Raw genomic sequence first — 23,045 nt, forward strand, 5'->3', positions numbered from 1 at the left:
TTCTTTATGTCTAAGGTACTAGGCCAGATTCTACTCCAGGAGGAGATAAAATGAGAAGTTGCTGGAACACTTTGCAAGAGGCATCCAGCTGCACATTGTTCTTCAACTCCTAAGGGCATCCCTGCTAAAACATAGCTGCTTAGTTTCCAGAGTCAAAGTTACTGATAAAGCCCAAAGGGGGGGGGGGCATGCGTGTGTGTATGAGAAAGAGAGAGAACACCTTGATTGGAATGGTGAAGGAGGCCCCATTGCCTGTTTATTCTCAAGACTTGATGGAGGTTATTGTTCTTCCTTCAAAAGCCCACCTCTGCGTAGGTAAAAGCTTTTCCTAGTAGACCATGAATCATTAACATCCTGTCCTTCTGAAGAGCTGAAAACAAGACAGCTTAATGCAAAATTCCAGGCTGTAAAGAACTGTTGTTAAGACTGAGTTTTGGTGGAAGGTGAGCACAGGCCTGGAACCGTATATGTCAGTGTATCTTTTACAACTCAACCTTAAGCTATAATATAAACTTAAAGCCTCATCAGAGCATTCTCTGTTAGTTTGGGGTTTGGTGGGACAGGAAAGAGGAAAGGTATGGAAGGAATAAGGAACAAAGAGAGAGTGCAGAAAACATTTTGGGACTTCCCCGGTGATGCAGTGGTTAAGAATCCGCCTGCCAACACAGGGGACACAGGTTCGATCCTTGGTCTGGGAAGATCCCACATGCCACAGAGCAACTAAGCCTGTGAGCCACAACTACTGAGCCCGTGCACCAAAGCTACTGAAGACCGTGTACCCTAGAGCCCGCGTGCTGCAACTACTGAGCCCACGCTCTGCAACTACTGAAGCCCGTGTGCCTAGAGCCCATGCTCTGAAACAAGAGAAGCCACCCCAATGAGAAGCCCATGCACCACAAGAAGAGTAACCCCCGCTCACTGCAACTAGAGAAAGCCTGCGTGCAGTTACGAAGACCCAACACAGCCAAAAAAGAAAATGAATTGAAGAAAGAAAATATTTTGAAAGCAATAGAAACTTGGCAATGTTGGATTTGCTCTGGGTTTTGTTTTGTTTTTTTCATTTATTGAAGCAATTTTCATACATAGTTGCATGTTCACAACAGAGAACTGGTTCCATGATACAAAATGTCCCACTTGGAACTTTGCAAGTTCTGAATGGAAAATCATCTTTTTCAGCTTAATTCCTTCTGGCAAAATTTCATACACACAGACTGCTGTGTGTTTCTTGGAAACTATTGATTATACCAAGCTTTAAGGGAATTGAAAGTATCTCTGGTCACTGTGTAAGCACTTTATTTCTTCCTTTTGCCATTTACCAATTCAATGCATCTGTGTTGACAGCTAAAAACTGAAGATTAAATTAGAGGAAGGTTCTTATGGCATTTTAAGATTATGTTAAACACTTGAACACTAGCAATTCTCCAAAATGGATATGGCTCCTGTGATCTTTCATCGAGATTTATGACCAGTGTTTCCGTCACTGACAATATCAAAAAGCTACAGCGGCCAGGGAGCGTTCTCAGCCCCACAGCAAAGGGATATGATTATATTCGCCAGTGGAAGTTGAGACTTCCTGTTGCTTTTTTTTCCTCTTGTGAAAACAATGGTTTCTGGTTATCCCAAGGGTATTGTGACTTCATGAAACACCACTTCATAAAACTAGCTCTGCAGTTGTTGAAGGGGACCTAGGAGAGGTGGTGAGTTTCTCTTCTGGAAGATGGCTGGGAAAATAAGATTCTAGGTCAGCACCTATTACTGTCCAGGGAGAGCTTGGGCTTTATCAGAAACGATGATTGCTTCACAGAAGATTTATTTCTCCTGCTTCAGCCTGGTGTTGTGCACATGGTCATTGCAAGCAGAACATTTATCAGTGTTTCCCAAGAAGGCTTTTGCTACAGAGGAAATCAGCCTCTCTTACTTTTATGTTATCAACAGAGAAGGAAAGAGATGAGAAAGCTAGAAGAATGGAGAGCATTTCTTTCTCTTTCTTGCTTTTTTTCTCTTGTTGGTGTTCATTTCTTGCCTCTTCTACTTTTATTCTTCTGTTGCGTTTTTATCTTCTTTTTGTTGTCTTACTCATGTCCAATCATGTTTTCTGTCTCTTTACTTTGCTTTCTTCCCCCTCTCTTCATTCAAGAGGAAATCTTCTCTCCTGAGTGGAGGAAAGGGATAGGTTAGGGGAAGAGCATGGAGTAAAAACAGAGGCATTGGTGATGTCCTGGTCCTTCAGTTGGGCTGGTTGGTTCTACCTTCAACATACATCTAGCAACAGACCACTTGCCCCCACTGCTGCTGCCATAGTTTAATCCACCCCCGTCTCTTACCTACATTATTATGTTAGCTTTCCAATCCATCATTCTCATCCTACTTTTCCCCCTCGATGCTTAAAACATCAACCATAGGGACCCTGCTAAAAGTTAAATCACTACTGTTCTCAACCCTTCAATGGCTTCAGAATAAATCTGGGTTCCTTAGAGTGGTCCATTAACCTCCATTAACAGACTGCTTGCAACCCCTGCTGCTTCCTGCCACCCTCTTCCTTGTTCACCACACCCCAACTGATATCAAGCAGGACCCTGCGGGCCTCCTGGGAACAAAAGCCTTTCTGTGTCCCCAATTTCTTGATTACAGGTTGTAGGCTTCCTTCAGTCTCCATGACCTTCCCTGAGTGCCAACTGGCAGATTCAAGCAGTTGTTAATTAGGGAAGGGAGGGGATTCAGAGACAAGGGAGGAGTAGCAGAGAAACAATAGTGCAGCCTTGGGGCAGGGTCCTGGTTCCCCATCAAAGGATACACATAACAATATCTTTGAGCTGTTTTGCAGATACTGAAACCCCCACCAGGTGGGAGAAGTTAATTATGCTGCCCACAAGCACAAGTAGACCCCAGACCAGTTGGAACCAGAAGGTTGATGGTGCTGACTCCCGCTTACCACACCACCAACCAATCAGAAGAATGTTCATGAGCTGATCACACCCTCTTTGAGCCATTACTATAAAACTTCTCACTACTCTCTCCAAGGGCGGACACACCATTTTGAGGGCATTAACCCACAGTGGCCCCCTTTGCCTGGCAAAGCAATAAAGCTATTCTTTCCTACTTCACCCAGAACTCTGTCTCTGAGATTTAATTTGGTTATGGGTTACAGAGGCCAGATTCGGCTTCATAACTGCTCTGTGCCCATCACCGCTCTGCCCTCAGGGCTCCACATTCACTCACCTCTCTGTCTGGACAGCTCTTCCTCGAGGGAGAGAGGCTCCCCACCTCCCTGACTTCCTTCATGTTTCTGTTCTAATACCAACCTCTCATCAAAACTTTCCCAGAGGAATCTCTCTAAAATAGCACCCCTTTATCTCTGTCCCCTTTATTTAGCAGTTCTTACCATCTGACTTGTATAATTATTTGCTTATTAATTTCTGTTGTCTCCTTACACTAGAATGTATAATACAGGGATTAGTCTTTATCCCTAAAAGATTGTCCAGAACATTAAGCATAAATGTTTGTGGACTGAGTAAATAAAAAGTTATCATACAGCATTTGGCCAACCTCTCTTTCTGTGACACTTGTGTGTTATAAGGCCAGACGTCTTCTTAAAGCCATGTAGGAATGCTGAGACCCTGACCAGAAGCCAGCTGCTTTCTTCTTGATGGCAGCTCTGTGAGCCCATGAGCCTGCCTGCTTCCTAATCCACAGCTCGTGGTCAGAAAGGGTGTGACTTGTCTTGTACTTGATTTAAGCATTTTCTAGCCAGAAGAGTGTGCACCCACTCTCCCCTAGGTCCCAGCTCCAGGGACTCTACCTGTGAGCTGCATTTTTAGCTCTTATTCATAGTCATGATTCTGCCCCACCTGAGTACCTTTATGCCTGGGCAGTCTTGGGAATTGTAGGTCACCCTTGGGCTCTCGAAAACTAGTCAAAGTGGGAGAGGAAAGTCAAACCCTCTTCCGAGATGACTTGGTGGACTAAGCCACCACCACCCAGACTCTCACAGGACCCTGGAGTATTAGAGCAGGGAAGGATTTGGAAGCCCTTGGAGTACAGTGATATTTAGTTTGTTTACAAGAGCAGTGATGTTTTTTCTTCAAACTAACTCTCCTCTGGAAGCCCAGCATGTCCAACAAACCAAACTGGACCTAAGGCAGAGGCTAGAGTCTGCTGGGCTCTATCCAGCCCCTCCCAGATGGGGTCTTGAGGAATTTTGCAAAGCCAAGAGTTTCTACAGGAGAGTGTGGAAACCCCAGGTGTCATCCTATGCCATTGCTTTATAGACAAAGGTTCAGAGGGGTGGAGGGATTTCCCTAAAGTTGCACAGGGAGCAGTCTCCTAATTTCTAGTTTACACTCTTCCCACCATACACACCATACTCTGCCCATACTCTACCATCTATAAAGTATCTACTATATGCCAATCATCTTACTAGGTGTTTTGCATTTATCATTTCATTTAATCCTTCCAACTACCTTTTGTGATAGATATTATTAATCTCATTTTATTGAACAGAGACTACAAAAGGGCTCCCAGGAAATAAGTAGTGGAGTGTGGATTTGAACTCAAGCCTGTCTCATTCTAAAGACTGTGTTCATTCTGTACCTCAGTTAGAATAAACAAACAAGCTGAATAAATGTAACAAATGGACCTAACCATGTATAATGACCCAACAGCCCAAACAAAAATCATTTCTTGTTCTTGTAAAATCACTGTGCAGGTGAACAGGTTAGCTAGCGAACTTCACCTTGTAGTCATTTAGGGGCCAAGTGTCAGAGGCTCTGTTGTGTGTAACACAATAGCTTCCAAAGTCACTTTGGATATCATTTTCATTCCAAACAACTAGAGAGGGAAATGGCATGGAAAATCACTAAATGGAAAAATGTAGAAGTGTCGTGCTTTCCTTGCACATGGCACTCACTATACACTGGCCACCTGGGGCACCTCAGGGCAGAGAGCTGGGAGCACTGGGCCGTGTAGTTCCCAGACCTGAAGGCACTGCTCTTCGAGAAGTCTACGCTAAGCCTCACCAACCAGAGGCTGGGGCACATGCAAAGTTCCGGATTCAATGTTCTTATGAATGACACAGGTTTCAAATGTCCATGGCTATGATCATAGCTGTCGTGAACATTTATTGATTTTTTTTTAATTTCCTACATTCAATCTCCCTTCTTATTTCGGAAGAATCTACCCATATGCCTATTCTTATGGGACACAGTTCCCCTCAACTTCCCTTGCCTCCAGCAGTGAGGACTCAAGCAAGATTTCACCAGTGGATCAGATGGTCCCTCTTGGCCCTTTGGATCTGCTGAGTATGATGCAAAAGCCTGGTGATGCCAGGGTTCACTTGCACCATTTCAGCAGTGCCTGTGAGTGGCCACTTTTTGTGGTTGTGTCCAGCTGTGGGCTGGCATTAAGCCAGAGAATGAGAACCTGTCAAACTGTTCCTGTGATGACTTCTGAAGCCCTTCAGTTCCTACCTGTTTTCCAAGATGTCCCTAACTAGCCACCCCCACCCCTGCCGTTGGTCAATTCTGTGAACCACCTCCTGATAGCTTTCAAGGATATTTTCTTTTTGCTTGTTACCCAGAGCTGGTTTCTCTCTCCTGGACCCACAACCTTGATTGATACAAAGCTTTTTCAGAGCATGTTGTCTAAATCTGCCTCCACCTGGTCTGCAGCTTGGTTAATTCTGATTAGTCTGGTAACAGCTGGAAACACCATGGTTATTGACAAATCTGGATCCCTGCCTCCTTAAGAGCTGCTGGCATGAGCTGTGCTCTTTTCTTTATTTTTTTAAAGATGGGGAGAGTCTACTAGCGACAAAGGTCCCCTGCTTCCTGTGAGAAGAAGGGGACATGGAGTAAAGAGGCTAGCAGCCTGGCTTCTGCCTGCTGTTTCCAGCCACTGCTCCAAGCAGAATGCAGGGCATAAAACAATTTCTGAAGAATCCTGCATGGTATTTTGTGCGGCAAGATATCTGGCTGGATGAATGGGTGTTGAGGGTGTGAGAGAAAACGTGTGTGTGTGTGTGTGTGTGTGTATGACAGGGAGTGTACACACACACGTGTCAGAGAAGGGAGCCAGGTAACCTGTGCCAGACTCTCCTGAGAAGGGCGTGGGAGAAGGAAATGAACAACCAATTTGTTCTCCAGTGAACTTTTAAAAACTGAACATTGTGTGCTTTCTTTCAGACACCCAAATCTGTTGATTGTATTTTTCCCTGCAAGATAGGAATGAACTTTTGGGGTCAAAGAGAGGACCCCAGGCTTAGTATTTTCAGGCCATTAACTGTTAATACAAGGAAATGTGATTGCTGTGCTCTTTAAAGAGAACTTGAGCCCCTGGTGTTGTGGGCATTGCCTTTTGGTATTGATGGAATCCTGATTCAATATTGAAAATAATACTCAATATTTATTGTCAGTCTTTCCCAGGAACAGCTACCTCTGTACTCGAAATTTGTTAAGGCCCCAAAGCATACAGACCTATTTACGTCCTACCTGAATCACACTGGTTCATGGCCCTCCCGCGTCTCCTGCTCTTCCTCTTGCGTGATACTCAGGTGTCTGCTCACAGTGGTCCTCTGATATTCTCAGCTCCAGCAATCCCATGGCTGCTTCAGCAATGTTTCACGGACTGAATTTTTGAATCCTCCAAATTCATATGTTGAATCCTTAAACCCAGTACCTCAGAATGTAACAATATTTGGAGAGAGGGCCTTTAAAGAGGTGATTAATTTAAAATTGGGGCCCCAATCCAATCTGACTGATGTCCTTATAAGAAGAGGAAATTTGGACACATAAAGAGACACCAGGGATGCAAGTGCACAGAGTAAAGACCCTGTGAGGACACAGTGAGAAGGCGGCCATCTGTAAGCCAAGGAGAGAGGCCTCAGAATGACTTCAACCCTGCTGACAACTTGATCTTGGACTTCTAGCCCTCAGAACTATGAGACAATAAAGTTCTGTTATTTTAGCCACCCAGTCTGTGGTGTTTTGTTACAGCAGCCCTAGCCAGCTAATGCAGGCCTTTACTATGACCACAATTGTTGAGACTTGCATTAACCTGTGTTTCCAGTGCCTTGACATCCTGGGGATGGCACCTCCTAGGGTAGCCAATTCCTAGAGATGGTAAAGGCTTCACCTATAAGCACACATAGGCAAATCAATCTCTCCCCAGCCCATGCCCTGCTCCTTTATGGGGCTATTACAGGGCTCTCACACTCAATACCATGGTCCCCATGCCCTAACTGCCATGGCCAGGTGCCAGACAACTAGAGACAATCCATCGCCCCAAGACTGACTAAAACTATTTAAACTAACCACGCCTGCTTACCCTGCCTCAACTGTTCCTTCTCAAAGAAGCCCAATGAAGGCCCTTGCCTTCCTCCTCCCCCTCCCTCTGCCTCCCAACCAACCCTCATGCCTCCCCATGTGGCCCTGCATGACATGCCATGACCCTGCTCTTGGGGCCTATGAGTAACAAACTATCTTTCCAGTGGGAATTGTCTCCTGATCTGTTGGCCTGATCATATCCAAATAGTAATAAAATCTATATTTTAAAACAAGGCTTTTTGTGAAAACCTGAGCCCCACACAAGAGTGCTGTCCACTAGCTCCCCCATAGCTGAAAACCCTGGAGGTGGCAAAACAATGGTGGTCCTCCTTAGTAAGAACCATGAAGAATTCATACAGAAATGGGGAGAAGGACCCCAACTGTAAGCCACACCCTCACCTGGCCCTGAAGCAGTACTGCTAATACCCTATGAGCTACAAATCCCCTCAAGAATCTGTACCTTCTGCTATTGCAACAGCTCCTTCCCTCCCTGGAGTCCAAATGAATCCCCAGGACTCAGCTTTGGTAGCTAACCTCAGACTCCCCTCTCCAGCTTCAAGCACTGAACTTCCTCTTGGAATGTCCCTCCCCCTCATGCAAAGCAGCAACATGCAAATGGATTCTTGTATGTACTGCCCTTCCATGAGCAGATAAGGCTACATTTGTATTGGGGTTAGCCTGGACCTGTCCACATCCACAGCCACCTCTACTAAGAACTCAGCTAATGAAAGTTGTGCGACAGACAGCACCACGAGACACAGTGCCTGCCTCCAGGCTTGCACCACTTGTTCGGGGAGACTAACAGCTAAAGAATGGAGCCATCTCTGTGCTATTCAGGAAACACAGGCAAATCCCCTGACAGGGTTCAGTGTGGGAGAGATGTCTTCTGACTGGAGCATCAGGATGATGTTGTGAGAGATCAGGGACTTGAGACAAAAAGTCAGCACCATTTTGATGAGGAGGTTAACCAGGAGTTAAGTCCTCTCCCTCTGGCAAAGGTCAGAAGACTGACTGACTTACTTAGACTGGAAAATAAGAAAGTACAGGAAAGTGAAGAGGTTTAAGGCTGCAGAGCAGTTGGTGCCTGACTGAGGAGGCGTCACAGAGAGTACAAATGACATGGGTGACTGGGCTTTGCCCTCAAGATTAGATTTCTTGTAACAGAGATAAATAGTGAAATGTAAGAGAACATATCATTTATAAATTAACATTTAGGGGTCTTGCATATATGATATAGAGCAGGGCCGACAAGCATTTTCCAAGGTTCACATAGTAAATGTCTTATGCTTTGTAGGCCATTTGGTCTCTGTCAGAACTACTCAACTCTGCCATTATATTGAGGAAGCAACCACAGACAATGCATACATGAGCGTCATGGCTGTAATTCTAAGAAAACTTTACTTACGAAAAGTTGTTAGCGAGCTAGATTTGGCCCATAGGCCTCAGTTTGCTGACCACTAGTGCAGGACACAATTTTTAAGTAGTTTGGGTCTCAAAGTCAGGAGCTCTCTTCAAATCTCAGGGAAAAACTAGATTTTGAAGGATGATTACACAAGACGACATGTCCCAGGGTTCAGGAACAAATAACATCTGGAAAATTTAGACCTCACCTTAGATGCATCCTTAGATACATCTAGAAGCTAGGCCTTTCCAGCCAAATACAATGAAACCATCTTCCCCTCTGAAAATCTGAATCCTAACCCTAACCCTTAACCTTGGAAAATCTATAAAGTAAGTATAAGCAAGTGCTCTTTGCTGCAGACCTGAAAGGATTGGTGATCCATCTGTTTGTTCTCAATCCTCTATATTTTTTTAAGCTTATATTTATTGGGTGTCTGCTGTGTACCAGGTGGTGTGCCCAGAGCTCTCTGAGGATTCTTCACCAATCACACACACACACACACACACACACACACACACACACACACACTCCGTTCTGGGCCCAGGTAGAAGAGTTTGTACTAGTGTAAAAAGCTTTAGTTAATATCTCAGAGTTCCACCCTACCACTCATGCAATCCTGTGAAGTCGGCACTATTGTTACTATTCCTATTTAACTGGGAATGAGGAGACTGAGGCTCAAAGAGGCTCGTTACTTACCCAAGATCATATGGTAAGTAAATGAGTCAATTGCAAGCTGGAATTATAACTCAGGTGACTTGACCCAAAGCCGACTGAGTGTAGGCTTGGCCTTGTCCATGGCTGTGCTTGACTTCAGTAGATTACTGACCACCTGGGGAAGACATTTAGTCATAAGGAAAAAGACCATTCCTTGTAGGGTTGTCCAGTTTCCTTTGGACAGGACCCAAAACTAGCTGACCATAAGGGTCAGCCCTGGGGTAGGTCCCAGGCCCTGAAATGAGTCATGGAACACACCCAGATCTCCCATCAGCAGACCAAACCCAAAAGGCAAGTAGCAATGCTGGAGCCAACGAAGGGAACTCTGGGCCATGGTCTTTTCCAGAGAAGCCAAACTGGTCTTGGGTCCAAGCGGCAAGTGTGAGGCTGGATACAGGAGATGAGACACAAGAACCAGAGCCCCAGAGATCAGAAACAAGTCAGGAGGAAGAGGAAGAGACAGGAAGAGCCAAAAACTTCAAAGTATAGACCAAGAGCAAGGCTGGGGCGTGGGGAGTTTGGATTGGATTCTGGTTAAGAAGGAAGCAGCAGCACAGCTTAAAACTACAGGCTATGGCCAGACAGAAATCACTGAGAATGTCATCATGGAACAGGTGATAATGGGGTTTGAGCTGGTCCTTAAGGGATTGATGGGGTTGGATTAGACCAGGGAGACCTAAGTCTATGCCTCATCAAGGAACAGCAAGCAGGTATTATGGTTACGTGGAATTTAGCAGGAGGTACTGCTTTGGACCCAACTATTCCATGAGTGCTCTTGATCTTTACCTCTCCATTTGTCCAAGAATGAAGCACCTCATGTTCATGTAAAGGGATTACCCTGAATCTAACCAGAGGATCTGAGCTTAAGATTCAGGGCAGGGCTTCTGCCAGTGAACACCGAGACAGTGGTATTCTTCTTACAGAACATACACCCCAGGGTTTTATGGCTATATCTTATGATCTTGGAGACTTTTCTCAGTTGTACAGCAGGAAATCTATCTTAAAGAACTCTTTGCTCTAGATGTATTAAAATGTGCATATTGCTCAAAATATAGAGCTGTCACTAAGATTCTGAAGCAAGTTGGACATCAATAATAGGTCAATCTGGAAACCTCTGATTCCTCAGAAAGTAAGAATTACACCAAGTGTCTTTCTTCCTTTGCGGAGGACCATATCCGAGCTTATTATAAATTAAACAATGAATTGAGGCTTTGCTGCTGCTTTGCTGCCTCTCCACCCCTCTGGACTCACCTCAGCAAAGGTTCAAGGTCCCACTGGCTAAAACCAATTCTGAATTCAGGAATGAAAACTGGGAAGCTAAAGGGTGATCACATGACTGTGTAATGTTAACTTTCCAAAGAACAGACAGAGTAAGGACATGAGCTGACTTGTCAGGACAAAACATCTGTTTCAGATGAAGATCCTGGAACAAGGGTTGTGAGGAAAGACCCGCATGGGAGCAGGCAGGTGCCCTTAGACCATCCTCAAGGGTCACTGGGAAAGATTACGTTGGGGTTCAGCAAAATATAGCAAAGCAAACAGCCTTTGTGCCCCTATTCATTGTAGAAATCTTTAGTACTATACCAAGGAAAAAAAGTCCAAGAATGATTCAGAACATCTGCAAAGCAAATGAAGGCCATGGAGGTGCCCACAGCAAACGGGCACCCTGAGTGGATTTAAAATTTTCATCAATCCATCAGTGTGTGGCCACACTGTTCCCCAAATCTGAGGTCCTGAGAAGCCCCAGGCCCAGCTGGGAGCGCACATGAACGGCCCAGGGGCTGTGCCTGAGCCTTAAATCCACACTTAAGAGGGGAGGCAGGCTTTCCAGCTCCCCCACCCCCACCTCCCAACCCAAAGCCACATGGGTGACTCAGGGCCTGTGCAGAGCTTGCTTCCTGATTGTCAGGGGGATGTAGTGGCACGAAGCCTGCTTTATTTCATTTTGTCTGAGGACTGAAAGACAAAAAGTTTCTAGCATATGGCACTTTTTCTAAGCAAGAAAACAGCAGATGGGGTACAGGGCTTCTACACAATTATTTTATTACTCTTGGGTTGTTGCTAATGTTTGCTCCATCTCAGAACAGAATCATGGGAAACTTTAATGTCATTAGACAGTTGTGTGCACAAGTGTGTATGTGCTGAGTAAGTCTCTGACTGATGGGACGCTGTCCCAGTAGGGTTTTGATTTTGAGCTAATCCAGCCAGTTCCGACCACAGTTATGAAGCAAAATCAGACCACCAGAATGCAAGTTTTGGGGGAGCCCTTAGAAATCATAGTTGCCAAGCCCCTCATATTACAGATGGGAAATTGAAGCCCAGGGAGGTGAACTTATTTGGAAGATCATACAGCTTGCTGATCACCAAGATGGGTCAAGAACCCAGGACTCCAGCAAGATACAGTGGAAAGAACATTGAGCTATGACCCAGCAGATCTGGGTCCTTACATCACAGGTCTGCCACTCACTGGCTAGCTATGTGATCTCAGATAAGTCACTTGACCTCTTTGAGTTTGTTTCCTTATTTATAAAAATGTCTGTAGCAATTGAATACCAGTCTTTTCTCAGAGGGTGTGAAGGTGCTTTACAAAGTGCTCTAAAAAAATGATTGGGTGTACATATGGGGGTGTGTGTGTGTATGTCTATACCAAAATGTAGCCTATACAGTATCATGGGAAACCCTTGGGGAGAAGAGTCCAACTTTGTTAGGATTCTTTTGCTTGTTCCACTGCAAATAATAAATCCCAACTCAAACTTGCTTAGAATGGAAGAAGGGAGGATGAGAGGGAAGGACAGAGGGAGAGGATGAATGTAATGGAGTTACTGAGATTGGCTTATTGATCCTGTAACTGAAAAGTCCAGAGACAACAGACATCAGGTTCAGCTGGATCCAGGGGCTCAAGTGGTGTTGGGTGGCTCCTCCTCTCTCCTCCGTGTCTGTTCTCTTTGATGCCTCTGTTATCACACTCTTCACAGTGGTTCCTGGTGGATTCAGGCTCATACACCCTTACACTTGCTAGTCCCAGTGGAAAGAGGAACTTCTTACTTTCTTTCATCTCATTGAAATATAGGCCTGACTTGTGTCCATCTTTGGACCAATAATGGCCAAAAGGGAGAACACACAGTGATTGTTTGAGCCTGGATCAAGTGAGCTCCTTGGAAACCAGGGGTGGAGACATCTTCCCCTAAACAACAAAGAGTGAGGGGAGAGGAATGGCTTCCAAAAAAATGGGGTATCATTACCAGAAGGAAGAGAATGAATCCTGTACAGAGAAAAGACGATGGGAATAGCTCAGAGTCAGGTGGGCTTAGGCTCCATCCCCTGCCTGTGGAGGCTTGGACGCACGTCTTCACTTCCCTCACTTCACTTCACTGAGAAGGAGCCTCAGTTTTCCTTCTGTGAAGTAGGGAGAATGCTCCTTTCCCCATGGGGAGCAGTGAGGGATACACAGGATACCCTGAACATGGACAGGAAAGTTAAGCAACTGCTGGGAAGAGGAATCAGCTCTCGGGGTACCAATGAGACGATGCCAGAACTGTAACAAGAAAAAGAAAACTGCCTTCTCCCCAGCCACTCAGGAAAGTACTGTATGTGGCTAGAAGCAAGAGGCTCATAAACAATCTGTGGTGGAGTAAGGAACGGGAACCCAAACCCCTCATCTGCCTCTGGGAGAAGGTGCAACTATTACCTACAGGGATTGCACTTTGTTTGGGGGACTTTAGACTGTGGAAACAGAGCTGGATCCTGTGGGACAGAGGAGGGGGTGGGGTGCTGCCCACCCCCCTCCACCCCCCAGCCCCCCCACCCCCGTCTTCACCCCATCACCCTCAGGAAGCCCTTGCCTCTCTCCTGCTATGTGGTTATGACATATTTTTAACACGTGGGTTGACAAGGTGTCACATTTAAAAGTAACTTTGCACATAGTCTTTAGTAGATAATTTATGTTCCTTTTTTTTTTTTTTTTTTTAATTTTACTTAAGCAGCTGTGTGAGGGATGCCTAGGAACTAAAAGCCACATCACGTGAGGAATAGGATGAAAGAATTGGGGATGCTTAAAAGAGAGGGAACGATGGCTGGGCAGAGGGACTGTTGTGACTCTTTCCAGGTATTTGAAGGGCTGACAAGGGGGATAGGCAGTAGATGTTCTGAGTCGCTCATGGGGCTCAACCAGCAGCCCAGGAGGAATTTAGAGATGAGGAACTTTAGAATAAATGGGGAAGCACTTCTAACTCCTGGGTTTGCCAAAAATGAAGTCACTTGCTCTGGAATGTGCTAAGTTTCCCGTCACTTTTCTGTGGGGGTGGGCGTGGGGACCACCACTTGTGGCTATACCTACAGAGGCTGTCCAGGCCTCCTGTGAATATTTTCCCTGGAGGGTGTGGTAGTAAACGCTCCCCTCACCCTCAGACTTTGCTACCTTAAGTCTTCTGCTCTGGCTGACTCCCACCTTCCAGCATCTGCCCCACGGAGCCTGAAGGAATTTTCTGGAACTGTAGAAGTTCACCTTGTCCTCCTGTGTATGGCTGGCTTGAAGGGCTGGGGAATTATTATTATACCCCCAGGAGCAGCCCTCCACCAGCCTCTCAGCAATTGACGTATAAATATCTCTGCCCCAGGCAGGATGATTCCCAGGACAAGTTTGCACCTTTCCCAGAGCTTCCCTGGGAGCCTGGGCTGCAGTTGCCCATAGAGATGACTTGATAATCGTATACCTTCTCTTCTCCACCTCACTTCTCCCTCCCTTGTGGGTGTCCCTGGGGTCACTTGCCAAATAAACTACTTTCACTGGAAGATTTGTTTTAGGCTATGCGCTGGGGAAGCCCAGATTAGGAGAGGGAGCTTCCAACACTGTTTGTTCATGGAGTCATTTAGCAACCAACACTAGGGGTGACTCTGGCTGGGAGGGACTCCTGGAGGAACTAAGGTGGCTTACGAGGAGGCTCCCGTGGGCGGAGAGCACTGATGCTCCAGGACACATTCTGTACACGAGGTGGTAAGAAACTTTATGAGATGCAGCCCCAGCAGCAGTCAGGCAATCACCCTGGGAGTCCTTTGGCATCTACTCGGTTTCTACAAGCAAAGAATATTTTTGGAACAAGAGCTCCTAGAGTCTGGGCCTCCTTGCCTTTTTTGGCCAGGCCCTGCATGGGAGTCATCCCATGCACACCCATCCATGTTCTTAGGAAGCTCTGTTTACCAGTAAATCGGTCTTTCCTTCTTATGCTGAAGCCAGGCAGGTGGGAAGCTCACAGCAGGCAAGTGGGCAGGTGTCTAGGCCCTGGACTGCTGAGGAGTAGCAGGCCGAGGCTGCTGCTTTATTTTAGAAATAGAAGGACCAAATCCCCTGATCATTCTACTCATCCTCCCCCAGTTTCAGTCCCAGCTCCTGTCAAGGTTTTGTTAGGTATGTGTTGACCCATTCCTCCCCCACCCCCCAATCCTCTGCCATCACTCTGGGACCCTTCCCTTTTCATCTTTTTTTTTTTTTTAAGAACAAAACAGATATATTTCTATGGACTACCTGATACAGAGGATAGTGTGGTATAGATGGGTAGCATGAATGACAAACAATACATATATATTTTATTTGAAATAAACAAAAATGCTTACACAGCTCAATGCCTCACTTGGAAACAAACTCTTGCTTGACTGTATTACTGAGCAAAATCAAAGCTGAAACACAAACACCTTCCTTTTTTGAAATGCATTTAGAGGAAGACACTACTTTGTTTTTAAAAAACTGACCCTCCCTTAAGGCTTGGTCATAGAAGTGTAAACAATGTAAATGAATCCACCATTACCAGTTGTCCTATCATATCTATGTCACCTGTGTATTCTGAGATCACACCTATACCTGCCAATAAACCTGGGAAGTGGAACATTTCCCTCTTCTTGCTTTGAGCTACCACCACCCTTTTCTTGTGTATATAGTTCTTCTTTGTGGACAGAAGAAAGGCTTTTTATTGACACCAAGTTTTATGCGTAAAGCGTACAAAGTTTAGTGGGAGACAAAGATATGTAAATAGACAATTAGAAAACAGGAAAAAAGTTATGTGTCCGCCAGGAAGGAAACAGATAAAGAATCTTGTGCAATCACATTATGAAAGACTTATGTAGCTATTAAAGAGTAAAGGTAGATCTACACACATAAAGACATGGGAAAACATTGATGTCAGTTTTTTTTCAATTAATTATAAAAATTTTTTTTAATTAATTACAGCCATGAAAAGACATGGAGGAGCCGTAAGTGTGCATTGTTAAGTAAAAGAGGCCAGCCTGAAAAGGAAACATACTGTATGATTCCAACCATGTGACATTCTGGGAAAGGTAAAAGTACAAAGACAGTAAAAAGAGCAGTGGTTGCCAGGAGCTGAGGTGGGGGAGGGGTGATAGGTAGAGCACAGGGGGTTTCAGGGAGGTGACACTCTTCTGTGTGACACTGTATTGGTGGATATGTGACATTGTGTATCTGGCAAATGCACAGAACTGGAACCGTACAACAGAGTGAACCTAATGTAAACTGTGGACTTTAGTTAATAATAATGTATTCATGTTGGCTTATTATTATAACAAATGTACCACACAGAGGAAGGAACCAAGATGTTAGTAATAGGGGAAACCGTGGGGAAGGGGAGTAAATGGGAACCCTCTCTACTACCTGCTCAATTTTCTCTAAACCTAAAACTGCTCTAAGAAATAAAGTCTATGAATTTTTTAAAATTATGAAACTATAGATATAGTGTGATTCCATTTGAATAAAAATAATTGCATGTGTATGTGTGTATTTCCATGGTTGGACACAGCAATATGTCTAGAAAAATGAGTATACAACAAACTGTTAACAGTTTTTTCTTGCAAAGAGGATCAGTAGCAAAGAAAAGGAAAGCATCACTTTTTTTTGCGGGCCTCTCACTGCTGTGGCCTCTCCCGTTGTGGAGCACAGGCTCCGGACGTGCAGGCTTAGTGGCCATGGCTCACGGGCCCAGCCTCTCTGTGGCATGAGGGATCTTCCCGGACCGGGGCACGAACCCGTGTCCCCTGCATCAGCAGGTGGACTCTCAACCACTGAGCCACCAGGGAAGCCCAAAAGCATCACTTTTTAATGAAATAGTTCAGATATAGAAAAGTACACTGAATGATATATTGAACACCTGACTGTGTTCCTCTCCTGCTCCCGTCAACCAACTTCTTTTTTTGTTTTCTATTTTTGTTTTATTATTATTATTACTATTATTGAAGTATAGTTGATTTACAATGTTGTGTTAATTACTGCTATACAGCAAAGTGATTCAGTTATACATATATATATATTCTTTTTCATATTCTTTTCCATTGTGGTTTATCTCAGGTTATTGAATATAGTTCCCTGTGCTATACAGGAGGACCTTGTTGTTTATCCGTTCTCTATATAATAGTTTGCATCTGCTAACTCCAACCTCCCACTCCATTCTTCCCCCCAACTCCCTCCCCCTTGGCAACCACAAGTTTGTTCTCTATGTCTATGAGTCCGTTTCTGTTTCATAGATAAGTTCATTTGTGCCATATTTTAGATTCCACATATAAGTGATATAATATGGTATTTGTCTTTCTCTTTCTGACTTACTTCACTTAGTATGATCATCTCTAGTTGCATCTACCATCAACCAGCTTCTGAATCAAAGTATGGGTGAAGTGATCCATACTTGCCACTCTAAGTACTTTTACATTTTACAGTATTAATACATAAGCATGCTTATATATTAATACTATAATTTTTTTAAATAAAGAAAAAAGCTAGAAAAGTGATAGAACAAGGTGCTGCATGAGAACAAAGGTGAAAATAATGAATCATGCCTCGGGCTGAGGAGAGGTGAAGCTGGGCAGAATTAGAAGAAGAGGGAAAGGGGAGTTAGCAAATGCCAAAACAAAAAGCTGGGATGGGTTGAGCTTCTTTAAGGAACTGGAAGTGATTCTGAAAGATGGGGGACAGGGAGGAGAGAATGTTCCAAGAATTAATATGGAACCTGGACTGTTTGGTTGTGGTTGGATTGTGAATGGCATTCGACAGTGTGGTAAGGAGTTTGGTCTTTATATTAACAGCAAAAAGCATGAGAAGCAGCTTCTAAGGTGGTTCAAGACATGCTGGGGTTTGTCTTGCAGGGAAGCAGCAGCAGGTGGCAAGGACAGGAGCAGGGATCATCAGGCGCCATCAGTGGCAGCTCCTGCATCCACTTCTTAAGAAGGCATGCATTTTATGTTTTAGTCTCTAAATATTCTGTTCAATTGTATTGGAAAAATAAACCTAAACATTTTCTCCTGATATGTTGAAACGACACAGAGACATGCATAAAAGCCTTCCCTAGCCCAGTTAGACTCCACTGACCCTCACTGTTCTTGGATGTCAAGGTTCAGAGAAGACCACACATTCCCAGCAACCTCAAAAAGGGACATGAACTATCTTCAGGAGGTCTCAGTTAAAAGCAGATATGTTACTTGCGCTGACACTAAATTCCCAAATTCCCAGTGATAACATCCTCTTTTAGAGTTGCTTGGATACATTTTATATTTCCTCCTTAATGACATGCCATTAATTTTGTGAGTTCAGAGGTGACTAACCTCTCAGCCGGTATGAATCCAATTGTCTTTTCTAGGAGACAGTCTGATTTTACCTGTAATGACAAAGGGTCACTATTTGTGAGTATCAATATCAGAAACAGAGATGCATCTTGCTTTGAGGGGTGTTACAGATGGGTTCCTTGAAAGCACAGTCTGCGATGGAGCTTGTGTTCACGAGCATCCACACTGGGGAAGGGAAGGACATGAAGCATATTCGGGCAGAGGGACAGGTCGAACAGCCACGCTGGCCCAGTGATGGCCTCAGCCAACCCCAAAGGGAGTTCCGAAGACAGGAGAGTCCAGAGCTGCTCTGGACCGGGGCAGGAGGGCAGGGTCTTTATATCCCACATCAGTCAGTCGCTGGGTTTGGGCAGCTGGTAGGGGGTGTGATGTTGGGGAAGGCTCCTGTCTTGGGCTCAGGGGATCCCCAAAGGGGCTGCACTGAGAAGATAAGACTTTCATTCCTGAAGGGTTGGCTGAAATAAGTATCACAATGTCCATCCCAAAGAGGGTATATCTCAGTGTTTCACTGTCTGCCATCCAAGGATGACACAGGGCCTGACCTCCTCTCTTCCCCAGCTTGAGCTTATGCAATGACCAAGTGCCTTGCAGAACGAGCCCTCAACATTTTAAAGTTAATTTATTTAACAACTGTTTAATGAGTTTCTACCATGTGGCAGATACTGTTTTCAATGCTAAAGTATCACAGCATCACGACAATGAATAAGAACAATAGTGCTTACATTCTAGAGGTGGTGGATACAGATGACAGACAAAAGAACTGACTAGGAGACACAGTGTGAGAAGGTAAGAGTTACTGTGGAACAGGAAGGGAGAACAGGAGGTGTGAGTTAAGGTGGGAGCAGGGTGAGGATTTCCAGGCAGATGGAACAGCAAGTGCAAAGGCCCTGCGGTGAGGTGAGTCAGGGAGGTTTAAGAAATAGCAAGCAGGCCAGTGTGGCTGGAGGAGAATAAAAGAGGCAGAGAATAGCTGCAGGAGAGGCCCAAGAAGTGAGCAGAGAAATTGGGGAAGGACCCTGGGTCTCAAAGAGCCTTGTGGATCATTGTGAGGCCTTAGATCTTCCTCTGAATGAGACAGGCAGCTGGTGGAGGGTTCCGAGCAGAGAGGTGACATGATGTGACATATCTCAACAAGCTCACTGTTGAGAAAAGACTGTGGGAACAAGAGTGAAAGCAGGGAGGCCACCCAATAGCCCCTCAAGGGGATGGTGGCTTGGAGTAGGTGGTAGCAAGGGCGATGCTGAGCAGTGATGGGACACCACATGTTGTCAGGGCAAAGGCAGCAGAATCTGCTGAGGAATCTACCCAAGTAATGAGAAAAAGAGAGGCGTCAAGAAGAGTACAGTGTTTGGCCTGAGACAACTGGGAAGATGTTGTTTCCATTAACTAAGATGGGAGATCCAATGGTAGGGAAGGAACCAGAACTTAGTTACAGACTTGCTATGTTTCAAAAGATATTAGAACATGCTAGGTTTCCACTGGTTCATTGGCTACCTGGATTCTCAGTAAAGGGACTACTTTCTTTTCTTAATTTTAATTTTTTTTATTGAATTATAGTTGATTTTCAATGTTTCAGGTGTACTGCAAAGTGATTCAGTTATACATATATGTACATATATTCTTTTTCAGATTATTTTCCATTATAGGTTATCACAAGGTACTGAATATAATTCCCTGTGCTATACAGTAGGTCCTTGTTGTTTATCTATGTTACTTATAGTAATGTGTATCTGTTAGTCCCAAATTCTAAATTTATCCCTCCCCTACCCCTCCCCTTTGGTAACCATAAGTTTGTCTTCTATGTCTGTGAGAGGTTACTTCCTGAAGTAGGATCCATGTCTGCCAAAGTATATTATTTTCATGGAATATGCATTCTTCACAACCTGTGCTTTTCCGTCAGAGCACATGGCAGTTTTCAATGATATATACATAATTCTTTGATTAATTTCTCTCTCCCCCACTCACCTGTAAGTTCTGTGAGGACAGGGAAGTCTGTTTCACTGCCTGATCCCCAGCTTTCAGATCAGTTCCTGCCATGCTCCAACAGTTATCTTGAATGAATAAATTGAAACAAATTTTTGTGGAGAAGGAAACTTCTTCCCTTTTCTTTTTTTGTAAAAGCTAACAAAGTCCTCAACTAAGAGCGGCCCTACTTCTAATATTTTTAGCCACCAATCAGCCCTCCACACTTCCTCCAGAGTTATGTTTCTAAACCCAGCTCTGGTGGCAAAAAAGCATGGAATTTGGGGGTTCAAAATCTGTGTAACTTGAGCAAGTATATTAACCTTTCTAAACCTTAGGGAGTAGTAACAGTACCCTTTTCATAGGTTATTTTTAGGATTAAATAAAAATAATTTATGAAAGATGCTTTGTGCAAAGTTTAGCATATAATAAGTGCTTAATAAACATTAGTTATTTTTACCACTGCTACTCATTATTATTATTATCATCATCGTTATTATCATTATTATTTTATCCATCCAACCTCAGAAAGTTCTCATGGCTCACATCAGTGCCTACAGAATGATGTCTAAACTCTACAGCAGGCATCCAGGTCCATCATGCTTTATCACACCTTAATTTCATCGCATTTTTGTCTTTAAAGAGCTTATGATTCATGAGGGAAAAGACAAATTCATAGATGAAAAGTTAAAAGAAAAGAAGAAAATAGATCTCAAAACAACCTCCAAGAAAGGACTAGGAATAGGGATAGAAAGAAATTCTGGGAGTTTAAAGGAGGGAAAAGATACTGGAAGGGAAGAAAAATAAATATCTCCCCAGCTGAAGGGACTTCATGGAGCCTTGATAAAGCCAAAGTACTAAAGACAAAGCTCTCAAATCCACTGTCCCAAAGCTTGTGAATCTGGGAAAACAGCTGAATTACATCTTGGCCTCCCTTGCTGAGATGATAGTCTGGTGGAAAGAACCTGGGTGGAAGTACTGTGCTCCACCACCAGCCCGGACAATAAATCTCTCCCGTGTGTGATCTCCCATTCTGTCCCATGCTCCAAGGGCTTTGGAAACCACATGTGGAGGACATTGATGCACAGGTGGAACAAACATGAATCCCTGTGTGACTATATGGGGCAGAATCCCCAGCGCCACCAACCACATTGCTCTGACAAGAACAAGAAAAAACTTTACTGAAACATGAAGGCTCTTAGTTACAGCAGCTGCCATTACCTACCTTGTCTTGTGCACAGTTGAAACCAAAGGCTGGATTCAGAAGACCTGTGTTTATATCCTAGCTCTGCCACTTAGTTACAGATGAGCCAGGACAAGTTACTTCATCTGGGAACTGCTGTGAGAATTAAATGGAAAAAGGATTTGTAAACTGTGAATGTGCTGTAAACATTGGATATTATTAGTATTAGTCCATTCTGTCTAAATTGGCCAAATAACAGAGCCTAAGAATAGTATACAGGGATTAGTCATTCTTTCCAAACTAACAAAAAGAAGAACACAGTCTGGGATCTCATGATACTGGTATTAACTCAAGTGTTGGAAAAAGAGTTTGGATAGATCTGTAGAAGGCTAATGATTCACTTCAGAACTCCTGGAGTTACTTTTCTGCTTTGCTGTTATGGGGTAAAATTTTTGTGAATATTTCAATATTTGCAGGTAACCACAACATTTGCATCTCTTAATAATTCAACTTTTGTTGGGGGAGGGCAACAAGAAGGAAAGAGAGGAGAATTATTTCTAGGTGGAGTTTACCAATTCTTTTCCTCAGAGTCAAATGTATTCTAAGTATTCTTTTTGACAACACATTGGAGTTGGCTTTTATTTTTTTATTTCTCACAAATATTAACAATTATTTCTTTATCCGGACAATCCAGAAATCATATTCCAATATGGTTTACATTTTTAAGTAAATGACGGAAAGGACCAAAAGAGACTTCCAAGGCTGAGAATTATTCATCTTATAAATCCTACCACATTTCTGAACACTGGGCAGGTCTGGGAATGGGTGAGCAGGCTTCCTAGTGTAAGGCTTCGGGTGTGAGGTTTGGGACCCAGGCTCAGTGAAGAATGTCTGAGGCACAAGTGGGAACCTGGGAGGCAGATCACTGAGGAGATAAGGCCCTTCCCTTCTGACAGTTCCTGCTGCAGCCAGAGGAAAGGTGAAAGGCAAAGTCTGGTCATTAAAACCATCTGGGCCCTTTATTCCTGGCCCTGGACCCACCCCATTCAGAGGAGATGATTTCTTAAACTAGCCATTGCTCCTTTCTTCTTCTTTATGCCTCCACTTCCTGTGTGAATGCCAGGCCCCTCTTCTCCCCATCCTTCTTAAGCTTTTCTTGTTTATTCTTACATTTTGGGGTGAAAGATGATTCTGAAAAATGAAGGCACATCCTCCTCCTTTTCTGGATCTTTTCTCCCTGTAGCTGTATTCCCTTCCTTCCTTGTTGACTCTTCTTATAACTATAAGAACTGTTTTCACTTCTTACTGGATTGGGGGCATTGGAATGGGAGTCAGAAGACTGGGCTCCTGCTCATCAGCACATAGATAAAGTGAATTTATTCTCCTTGGACTCAGTATCTCAGCTGTAAAAAGAAAGGAAGGGTAAACTAGTGTGTCTCCCCATCTATTTCTCTCTCAGGTTCTGTGTAAAATCAGGTCTCTATCAACAGCTGAAGAAGGTCTTCAGAATTATCTTGCTAACTTCTAAAGCTCTGCAGTTAAGCAAATCTTCCTTGTATTTGCTGGGTGAGCCATCTGGGTGCATTTCCAAAAGAAGCAAGTTGAAACACTGGAATATGAATAAATTAGGAATCAGTGGAGACGCACCTGGAGAAGTGATCTCAAGCTTCATTAGGAGGGACGTTGCCTTCTCTGTAAGATTTGGAACTTTATTCTCTGGATGATGGAGAATCTTGAAAGTATGATCAGATTTGTGTTTTAGAAAGTTCATTCTGATGGTTACATGAGGGATGGTGAAGACAGAAGTCAGCGCCACCAGGTAAAACTACCACTAATTTTTCAGGCAAGA

This window comes from Phocoena phocoena, chromosome 10 (genome assembly GCF_963924675.1).
Source record: "Phocoena phocoena chromosome 10, mPhoPho1.1, whole genome shotgun sequence".
Classification (NCBI taxonomy): domain Eukaryota; kingdom Metazoa; phylum Chordata; class Mammalia; order Artiodactyla; family Phocoenidae; genus Phocoena; species Phocoena phocoena.